Source organism: Rattus norvegicus, chromosome 4 (assembly GCF_021556685.1).
Source record: "Rattus norvegicus strain SHRSP/BbbUtx chromosome 4, alternate assembly SHRSP_T2T, whole genome shotgun sequence".
NCBI classification, from domain to species: domain Eukaryota; kingdom Metazoa; phylum Chordata; class Mammalia; order Rodentia; family Muridae; genus Rattus; species Rattus norvegicus.
This window is the reverse complement of record NC_141537.1, coordinates 136,961,642-136,973,386: the sequence shown is the minus strand read 5'-3', so window position 1 is coordinate 136,973,386 and position 11,745 is coordinate 136,961,642. Positions and strand designations below refer to the sequence as shown.

The following is an 11,745-nucleotide window of genomic DNA, read 5'->3' as shown; positions in this document are numbered from 1 at the left end:
AATGTTTTAAAGTTATTAATGTAACTTAGATAATATTTCTTTTATTTTGCACCTGGCTCTACAAATCATGTATTTAATTGTGCCTTCACATTCGATCTGTAGGTGACATTAGTCATATTTTACTACCAAACCAATTCATAGACAAATTTATAAACTCCACTTTCTCCATCATTGTATCTGACTTCCATCCTTAACTGAAATCCACTTCTCATTAGAAGGTTCATCTTTGGAGCTCTCTGTGGTGCTCAATAGCTGCATGTTTCTCTGGCAGACCTTAGGGATTGGAAGTTGTATTAGTTTCGTTATGTTTTATATAAAAGGAAGAGAGCCAGAATATGTTTGACAGAGCATGGTATAGTAAGGTGGGAGGGGTGCTTCAGTGGGCCCAAGCTGAGGCAGCCCTTCCCTGCACCAGCCATATGTGTTTAGTATGGAATAGAGCTTATTTCAGGCATGGGAAGGGGATTTGAAAAAGGAAGAGGAAGGGAGGAAGGGAGGGAGGGCGGGAGGGAGGGAGGGGGGAGGGAGGAGGGAGGGAGGGAGGGAGGGAGATGAGAAGAACCCTGCCAGGAACACATGGAGTGAGGAGGGGGAGGAGAAAGGAGAGAGGGGGGAAGGGTGTCATAGACAGAAGGGAGTCAGAGAGAATAAGAGAGTAAGAGTAAGAGAGCGAGGAGGAGGAGGGGACAAACAGCTCCTTTTAAAGAAAGCTGGACCTATCAGGCTATTGCCAGGTAACTGTGGGGCAGAGCCTAGAAGAAATGTTAGCAAGCTTCTTTTCTCATTACTGTGAGCCAATAGCTGACAGGAAGTAACATAACAGTAGAATAATTTAGTTAGGGTTATAGTTTGAAGGGATAGTCCCTTATGTGAGGGAAGCCAAGGTGATAGGAGACAGAAGCATGAGTCACACTGCACAGGCAGATGTTGGCAAGAAAAGAAAGGGCAGTAAGTCGGGCTATAAACCTCAGATTCATGCCTAATCTCTTCCACCTAAACGTTTTACAATCATCCAAAGCAATGCTACTAAATGTGGGCTAAATGTCAAAGACACGAGTTTATGGGGATAGTGAGCATTCATACCACAATTGCTGTGATATCCATTAAGCCTTTCACTGACTCCAGGGAGAGTTTCTTCCATGGCTGGTCTCCTATCCCTCCTTCATCCAACTTTCCTTGCTTAGCCTCTCAGCTATTCTCCATTTACCACCTGGAATACTCAATCCCAGTTCAAAGCTTCATTAGTAGATTAGCACCTTTATGTTTACACAAAGAATACTCAACATTTCCAACTCTAATATTCTGAGCAAAGTTACTTAAAAAGCTTTTCCTAGGACATTCCTGGGACGGTGACTACCCCGTCTCCCAAATCATTCATTATTATCTTACATGGGTGCCACTCTCTTTAATTGCCTCGATGGAACTTGTAATTTATTCTACCTCAATTCTTGACTATGTTGATGTCTGCTATCCTTTTGATAAATCATCCCCTTTTTCTTGTTTTTTTTTCTCTTTTCCCTTACTAAATTATGGATACCATAGCAACTAAGAAGCTCAGCACAGCAAAGAACACAATTTAAAAAAAGAGAAGAAGCAATCTGTAAAATGGGAGAAAATATGTACCAACTATTTCTATGGCAAAGGGTCAATAACTACCAATTAACACTCCTCAATAATCTGAAACAAAATCATCCAGTGAAAAATTTGAAATGATCTTCATAGAGATTTCTTAATAGAATATATGAATAATGCTTAACTGTAGTCAATTTTCCGTGAAATATTAATCAAAACCATGATAAGATTCCATCCCAATATACCAACATGCTTGCCAATTCCCAAATTTTGTTGCATGTCTATGTATTTTTATCATACTCCTAACAAAAACAATGTATGAACCTAAATTTTTAATACCGAGCATCATATAACATAGATTCTGAATTATTTATTAAATTAATTATTTTTTAGTGCTATGATTAAAACACCATGACCAAGGTAGCTTAGAGAAGGAAGGATTTATTTGGGCTTAAAATGGCAGACAGATAAAAATGTATCATCATCATGGTGGGTATGTGTGACAGCAGGCAGGGAGGGTGACTTTTAGCAGCCATCTGAAAAATTCATATCCTAAAAAGCAAGTAGGAATTACAAAGAGTAAACAGGGAATGGTCCGAACCTTTGAAATCTCAAAGCCCACCCCCAGAGATACCCTTTCTCCAGCAAGGCCACACTTCCTAATCTTACCTAAAGGGTACCATCAACTGGAAACCACATGGTCAAATGGTCGAGCTTATGGGATAAATTCTCATTCAAATCTCACAGGGCCATACAAACAACTTTGTATCACTATAAATTTATGATTCCAGGTTGCAATAGATGCTCAGTCTTACCAAAGAACTCCCCAGGATTTACTTTCAGTATATTTGCTTGTTTCACTGAGACGTAAAGGCACAGATTCGGAATAAATGAGTGGTGTAGGACTTATAGAACCAAGAGAGAGAAGAAGGATAAATGAGCCAAAGACTTGGCGTCCACTGATATATTTCTAGCTTCAGTTAAGGAATAGAACAGTATTAAATGGCAATGCCATAAAACCAGACCACTGTAAGTACAAGTAGACAAGGATATAGATTTCCTCACCTCTTCTTATTTAGTGGTCAATCTTCTGGAAATATGAAACTTCTTCATAGCAGAGGTCTCCTTTAGCCGTGGTTAACTTTTAGAGAGAATATGGTAGACAGTTTTAAAAGCATGACTGTCTTCTCCTCAATAACTACCTGCCAAGCCCACACTCTACTAACATGCTTTAGTCACCTCTCTATGACTATAACCAGTTCTGAGATAATTGGTTTATAAAGATGAAAGTTTATTTTGGCTTTTAGTTTTAGAGATTTTAGTTAATCCAATGGCTAATTGCTTTTGGCCTGTAGCAAGGTAGTAAGTGTATTATAGCAAAAAACTATGGGGGGGGGGGAGGAAGAATAAAAGAGAACTAGAAACAGCAAAGTCTTAATTCAAGGAAGGTTCCCCAAAGATCCCAAAATCTCTCTCATTAGATCCCCACCTCTTATTGGATAATTTTTATTTACATTTCAAATGTTATTACCTTTCCCAGTTTCCCGGACATAAGCCCCTAATCTCATCCTCCTCCCCTTCTTCTATAAGAGTGTTCCCTTCCCCAACCAACCCCCTTCCCGCCCTTCTAATATTCCCCTACACTGGGGGTCCAGCCTTCGCAGGACCAAGGACTTCTCCTTTCATTAGTGTCCAACAAGTCCATCCTCTGCTAGATATGCAGCTGGAGCCATGTAGCATCCTACTGGTGCTTTTAACAAGTGGAGCACAGGGAAGGAATAGTTTAAGCCAAAACCATATTTCCTCACTAGTTTTCTTTGCTACAGTTTATTTCTTGCTATATGTTCTCTTAGAATGGTGTTCTTCAGAGAACTTGTGTGTGTGTGCATGCGCGCATGCGTGCGTGTCTGTGTGTGTGTGTGTGCATGCTTGTGTGTGCGCATGCACGCGCGCTTGTAGTATTTGGCTTCTCAAGAAAACTGTACAATACACGAGAATAGGTGAAATATGTTTTGACCTTCTATACTTCTTGGACATAGAACCATTGAGAGAGTCAATGAAGCCCTGAGTGTATGTGTATATTGTTGACATAAGCCAGCCATCTTAAGAACCGAAGCCTGAGACACATGGGAAAATGTCAAACCATTCTCCCTGGATAAGGCTGGAAGGATGGCAAAGCCTTCCTTTGATCTATATGTTGATTTTTAGAGTATATGTAGAAATTATCCACCATATCATTCTCCTCTGAATATTTACAGTCTGATGACTGATCCCCAAAAAGATTGCTTATGCCAAGTTTAACTATATCTGTCCCTTTGATTCAACTGTATATGATATACCCTGTGTCTTTGTTTAGCTGTATACAATAACTCTACCTCCATGTTCAACTGTGTTATAGCAAATATGCTGACCTTCTTGGGTACGGAACTTCTCAGTCAGTGAGCCTGGTTCACTGGTTCCTGGTTTTTCTGTTTGTCTACCTTTTCTTCATTCCCTTTCCACCTAGTCAAATCCAATCCTGGAACAATGCTAGATACAGCAAACATGGTTACATTTAGGTCAGCCTAGAATGAATATAATAAAATTGTTATTGCATCTATAAAATGTACTGTTTTCCAGGAACTATCACATATTAGTGTATATTTAAACTTACCTTTCACAGAAACAACCTAATTATTGTTACTGCCTGCTCACTCTAAAGAAGTGTCCTTAGTTCACTTATCTATCAACATTAAAATTTCTCCAAACACTCTGGCTTTTCAGACCCTGATCTATACCACCTTTCAAATGAATGATGAGCTCAATTAAGGACAAAGTGGCAAGAAAAATGAGAAAAGAGTTGAGGAAAGAAAAGAAAATACCTGGAGACATACAGATAAACAATGTGTAGGCTCTGCAGTCAGGACTTTTGAGAATTTTGCTGTAAATGAGCCTTTGTTTAAACCAGTCACCATAATCAGATAACAAGTGGCACTCACATTTATAGCTACATTTCCTGGCTTCAGTTTTGTGGCTTTGTTGTATTAAGTTGTAAAGAGCAAATATATGGAATGTCCATTCCCAAATATTCAGAACTAAGAGACTCTGAAAATCCAATTTTGCTATCTCTGGAAGTCACCTCCTTCTTCATTTATATATACATATATTTTAGTAGATACAGTTATGATATCAAGCTTATAGACAAACTGTTAACACAATAATAACAAAACAATAAAGACAACACTTTGATCATAGCTGGAAGCTAAGAGGCTCTCAAGAATAGAAGGAATAAACCTTGTGAAAAAATCAGATTTTCTAAGAATCCATAAGCTAAAGTTTGGAAGAAACTTGGAGGTCATTCAGGTCAAACCTCCGTGTGGCGTATGTCCTTAATGTTCTTTTTTGTTTCATGAAAATCCCGTTAATGATCTTATTCGTATTATTTTTATATTCATCTTTCCATGTTGAAAGCAGATGTATTTAATATCTTCTGCGCACTTGAAAACCAAGATGGATTAAACTGCTTCATCATTCGTCTTCTTAGAGTAATGATCCAAGATAGCTCGTCATCAGTGGAATGTAGGTTGAAGCTCCTTGTGTGTGAGAACATCTTGCTCAATTTATGGTAATTTCTGTGATTTATGCATAACACAGAGGGAAGCAGCCTGTTGTAGATTTCCAAGGCACAGTGTGGGCAGCCCCATATGAGCACGAATGTAGACATTTGTTAACAGAATTTGTCCACATCCCTTCTGTCCAACCCATACAGCGTCTTCATATATTGCAGCTGCTTTTCATTTCCTCTTAAATCTAATTGGCAGCACTTTCCACACTGGAGCTCAACTCATGTACTGAAGCACAACTCCAGGCAAGAACACACAGGTAACAAAAAGAGTCATTGCTGCCATCAGGAAGCAAACATTTCTAGAGCAGGACACTGTCTGGGGAATTCAGTTATTGAGTTAGACCCAGTACTAAAGTAAAACATTTCATCTTCAATTGGATATTGCTTTATAACGGTGACTCTCCCAAACTGCTTCATGTCTAGGGTTGGTTTTTTCTTCCCATAGCATGTTTGGCAGTATCTGGAGACATCTGTATCTGTCACAGAGAGTGGTGATACTCACTGAGTAGGTGGATAGTAGGCTTGTTTTGAAACAGCTTAGAATAGATTGGGAAGCGCCTACAATGGAACAATTACCAAGTAAAAATAATTCTTTTATTGAGTTTGAGAGTTCCATCCAATACACTCCAAACCAACTTAACAAAGTCATCTATGATCCCTGTTCTTCGTCATCAGTTAAGATGCAGTGCACAGCACTTGTTGAGGAGCACGTCACTGGCATACATAGCAACTAATTCAGTATCATATGTTAAAATGTCTTTTATATATAGAGGTCATGAAAGAAAGAAATACCTACATATATGTAGAATCCTAGGGGCGTTCCTGCCAAAAGGGATTTTTTTTATAGTTAAACATGTTCAATATTATTTCCTGAAACTGCCAACTCAGTAAAATGCATGAAGTCCCCTGATTAAAGACTATTGAATCAAATGGCCTGGTGAGATTGTTGGCTTATGCTGACTGAAATATTTGAGACCTTTGGGAATATTTGCAGAAACTGAAAATGCTCAAAGATAATCTGGTTATTCAAGAGGTATTGAACGCAGGTCAAAACAAACCTGGAACTCATTAGAACATACAACCTTTCACTTCCATAATATTGGTTTATTGACATTGCCCTGTGCAAACTCCATGTTCAGAATCAAGAGGCATGGTGCTGAAACAGTGTAAGTTCCTCAGGTTTGAACACCAAGCAGGAACAAAAAATAGGGCTACAACAAGGCCCACCATAGCAACTCACCTTTCCTATACAGAGTTTTAATGGTTGCAACTTTTAAAATACGAGTTAAACTTGTTATGCAATAGTATATGATGTAGTATTTGCTATAAAATATTTTTGAGATTTATTTTTATGTGTTTGTGCATGTGTAAGATGTATATGTGAAACATGTATACAAGTGCACACACAGGACGGAAGTGATCAAATCCCCTTCATAGGTAGTTATAAGTAATTGCAAACTATGCATCCTGATGGGTGGGAACTAAACTTCAGTCCTCTGGAAGAAATTGTTCTCAGAAGGGAATGTTCTCAAACTCCTACCTGTATCTCCAACCCAAATGACTGGCTTTAGCAGTGAGTTTCAGGTCAATGAAGAAGTCTGTCTCAAAAACAGAGTATATTACTCTGAAGAATAACACCAGGGGTAGGCTATCAAGCGCACACAAGCAAACCTATGTGCAGTGCCACTGTACCCCTACGGACACACCCCATCACAATCTTATGTGAGTGTACTACACAAACACACACATACACACACACCACCACCACCACCACCACCACCACCAACAACAACAACAACAACAACAACAACAACAGCAACAAAAACAACGCATTCAAAGATCCTATTATACATCAAAATATAAATATCAAAATACAAATAAGACGACGTGAAGACTGAAGTAAACACTAAATATTCTTAAGAAATGCTGAGGTTCATATGCTGAGTTTTCCCCATGTGTAGTTTTATTGGATTAATGAATAGTTTTAGTTTATGTCAAACAAAGCAGAACTTAAAAAGAGGAGCAAAGAGCCCACATTCTTTAGGGATATACCTACCAGAAACTGCAGAATTGGAGAAGGAGAAGTGCAGCCACCTTTGTTAGCATTGCTTTCTGCTTTCTCAGATGAGCAGACCACAGAGACTGGCTACGCTGATTTAACACTTTAACACATTAGCTTACATCTCTTTGATTTCATGCAGAAGGCCAGTGATTTTGCTGAGTAAAATTTTTCAGTGAGCCTACACAAAGGGACACAATGATTAGCAGTGAACTTTTCAGGACAATTCAGTTAAACTAGGTCAATTAAACACTTCAAGACTCGCCACTTCATCTGTATTTTTGTTCCTAATGGTCATGGAATCTATCCAACGTTATTTCTAACTCGTGATTCTCAAGCATGAGACTAGAAATTCAGTAGAACAGAGCTCTGGCAGATTTTATGTAATACATTTCAAATAGGGGTCACTGTTAAGCGGATTACCGTACTGACGATGTTGGTTAGTCCTTCTCTGATATAGAGCCTACGGATGGTTAAAAGCAAGTCCAAGATTTATTATACATAGTGATTGCATGGAAGAACATCTCATTAGTAAAGAATACTTAGCATTAGGATATGTTACTAACTTAATGGTGAAAAACATAAAAGGGCAGATAAAATTAGCAACTAATCACCTCACTTCTAGATCTGGAATTCATGTTTTAATGTTGGTCACTGAAAATTATTAATGAAAATCTTAAATGACCTCAAAGAAGTCAAGCAAGCCAAGTTGAAGTATCCCTAATGAAATGTCAGCTCTTTAATGAGTTCATGTACCTAGCATGTATTCATGTGACATTGTGTGTGGATTATATAGACACTGACAGAAACAATCCTGTGAAAGTTAGACAGAAAGGGGCTGTAAGGTCAATGAGCTCATGGACTGAAATAAAGAGGATCAGACATTCTCAAACAGTACAACTCAAGTGCACAAAGCAGCACAGCAAGGATATTCATTTCTGGGTTGTCTATATAAATAAAAATTTGGAGAGAACATAAATTTTCCTCAACATAGAAATGGCTCAAGTAATATAAATAATTCATAATATGGAATAATGTAGCAACAGAAGGTATATAAAAATAACAATAACACCTAGAGTTTGAGTGAATAAGACAAGTTGCTAAGCAAATATGACCATATAAATATTATAAATTTATAGATATGTAACCTATATAGAAATGCTTGGGGAAAATTATTGGACATATGCAAATAAAAGAAGAAGAATCATTCCCTCTGGGCAAGATACACTGACTAAAGAAATGGACATAAAATCTTCAATTCTACTTGCATTGTGCAAGTTTAAAAATTAGAATACATTAATGCATTATTTATAAAATGTATGGAAATAAAGAGATGATATATAGATGTATATCTACATTATCAACACCATAGGGAAGAATGTATAAAATGATAAGGAATTTTGTATGACTCAAGTGATTTCTTCAGAGAGAATCCATACCTTCATCAAAAAAAAAAAAAAAAAGAACCATAGAAGCACACGGTGTAGAAGAGGGAATAGGGAAATAACCATAAATCTGCTGCATCGCACCAAAATAGAATTTAAAAAGCCTTTGCATGTTTTAATAAGTAGCAAATAGATAGAATTGGAGAGATTTTAGAATGATAAAACTCCTTCCTAAAATATGATAACAGATGGTACAGTTTGCCAGAATCCTTCAAATACAGTGCATTTGAATACAAAATCATAATATAAACTGGGTATTAGTAGTAATGTATCAATACTGGTCCACCTACTAATGACTAAATACACCACAGTAATAACAGACATTACTAATTCTGAAACAGCATGCATATGAATTAGAGGTATGGAGTTTCTGATTATTCTATATACCTAAAAATGGCCTTTAAAATGCTACATATTTTTTACCTAAAACATCATGATAGAAGACTTCACAAAAGAAACTAACATGGTGAGCTAATAATTTATACTGAAAGACAATGAGTGGCCCTAAGATGTGAATATGATATAAGTTAATCCATCATTCTGCTGTCTGCTACATAACGGTATTCAAAATTCTTATCATGATTTCTTTTGTCTCTTTTATCTGTGCTTTATCTATATTTTCTCATGTCTTAAGGGACTAAAATTATGGCAGGAAGGTAAAGAATGGAAAAATATTCCAAGCAGAGTGAACAGCTGGATCAATGACACAAATGGACACAAACAGCTCTTGCTGAGACTGGAGGAAGGCCCAGGGTGGCTGAGTGTACATCCATGTCAAGAACACAGGAGATGAATCCTGAATATTAAACTGAGATCAGATTTCAGTTGTCTTGAATGCCCTGCCAAAGAGTTTAGATAAAATTTATTGGAATCTGAGTGACTTGAGTGGCAAAGTTGTGTCAAAAGCATTGGGTTTTAGAGAGAATGGAAATAGAAAAAGGTTTGAGAGAAGTCAGAGGAGAGACAGTGGGGGTGCACTGACAGCCAGGATTTAAGAACAGAAAGTTGAAACTCTGATTCTGATACTTTGTAGCAGTGCAGGTAAACACAGACACAAATTTTATATCTTTTCAAGTACTTTATGAAACATTAAAAGTACAGTTTTACTTTAAGTAAAAGTTTGTTGGCAGTTATCCCTCCGGTCATTATACATCTGGATTTGCCCTATTCAAATATACTATGAATGCTAATTCCATTGTTTAAAACCAGGTAGTATTTACTCAGAACATGCTCACATAATTTTGCATAATGTATCTCACCTCCAGACTGTTTATAACATCTAATGTGATCCAGGAGAACATACAAGCATAAAATGTTTGCACATTTTCACAGAAACCCAGTTTTTATAGTATTTGCCAGTTATTAATTCTATGTGTGGATATTGAATCCAGAGATACTATGGGACCCAGTGAAGACACCATTAAGTTCTTCTTCCTAAATTGCTTCAAAGAAGTGCCCTACATAAGGTACATTTGCTGTTGCAATGCTCCATATGCTTGTCAAATTGGAGCCATAAGAATATGTGGAACATAGAAGACAAAGAGGAAAATAAGGGGTTGAAAAGAACAGAAAAATATATGTTGGAACTCAGTTTGAGTTCCCTTTAAGAATTGTGGAGACTATGTGAAATATGTGTTTGCTCCTCTATCATATTGCATTCAAATCAGAGAAAATTCAAGAATGTAAGACAAACTTAAAGTACATGAAAAAATTGTTTTCCACAGAATTCATGTGCTTATAAGTATCATGGAAAACTTATAGATGAAGTGAAACATCTTTTTTTTTTTGGCCAAAACTTTTCAACCACAGACTTAAAGATTATCAAAACAGAGGTGTAATAACAGAGTAGTAAGGTATGTGAAAATCTTTTGAAAATGCAGTCAGGAATCAATTTGGATGGATGCCATCTTATAATGACTCACATAAGCAGAGGGCATCATGGGACAGAAGGAAAATGCAGGTTAAAGGTTGTGATAAGGCAGCAGCTATAGAGGAGACATGTAAAAGGAACCATGGGCAAACTGAAGCCTACAGGGAATGAGCAGAATCACAGAGTGGGTTCCCAAGGGCCTGAGGAAATCTGAAAAGCTGTCAGTTTAGCTTTCCTATTTATTCATGTATATTTTCTGTCACCCATGAGCATAGCATAGTACATAGTCGCTAATGGTCCTACACATAACTAAACATGGCTGAACCTTGCAGAAGATTCATATTTTCTACATAACAGTGTTCTTACCATTATGTGTAATGAATTATACCGTAGGTCAGAATTTACTGTTGAAGTGAAACTAAAAAAAAAATGACTGAAATGTTCTGAGTTCATTATAAATGTGTATGCATGCGTGCATGTGTGCATGTGTGTGTGTGCATGTGTGTGAATGTGTGTGCGATGCGTGTGTGTGTGTTTGTGTGTGCATGCATGCGTGCATGTATGCGTGTGTGTGCATGTGTGTGAGAGTGTGCATATGCATGTAAAATGGATATTTGTATAATTTCATAAGTTCCTCTCATCAAAAAATGATCACTAATTTTTATCATTATTAATTTTGGCACCAGTCTTTCAATGAGTATATCAAAGCATAATGTCTACATTTGTTGTTTATAGTGAACTTGCTCACTGCCTTTCTGCAAGACTAATTTAGTCAATATATAATATTTTACTAAAATTATAGAAGGGATAAATTGAATTGCTGATCTATAAGCTTTTCTTTGGGATATTTTCTAACTATTACATGTTTCATTATTCTAATAATTATAAAAGCAACTATGTCCATGACAACGGTGAGGAGGCATAAATATTTCCTATGTTCCTTAATGTTAAATGAGTCATTCTTTTTTAACCAAACAATCTCATTTTCTCCCTATTAGACTCAAATTTTGTCATATGTTTTTCTCCAGTGGCTAATTAATGTCATCATCTAGAACAAATCTCTGACAGTGTTAAGAATGAAAGTCTAATTTTGAGTACTTAAACAGCCAATGAGGTAGTCACAGTAAATGCCTTTTATCCAAAGTCAATATCAGCTAATTACAATATTTGAGAAGTTGCTCCCAGGATCAATGAC

The 11,745-nt window shown here is 37.0% G+C and overlaps 1 long non-coding RNA gene across 1 annotated transcript in view; it reads right to left on the bottom strand.

Moving 5' to 3' along the window:
* Positions 1 to 2,002: 2,002 nt before the first annotated feature.
* LOC148006327 (uncharacterized) overlaps positions 2,003 to 11,745 on the bottom strand; it is a 29,275-nt gene continuing 19,532 nt past the window's right edge. The window contains exons 3-6 of the long non-coding RNA XR_015686103.1: positions 7,233 to 7,416; positions 3,984 to 4,136; positions 2,638 to 2,713; positions 2,003 to 2,124 (exon numbers count right to left, since the gene is read on the bottom strand). This is a non-coding gene — a long non-coding RNA (uncharacterized LOC148006327). The remainder of the gene's footprint in view (positions 2,125 to 2,637; positions 2,714 to 3,983; positions 4,137 to 7,232; positions 7,417 to 11,745) is intronic.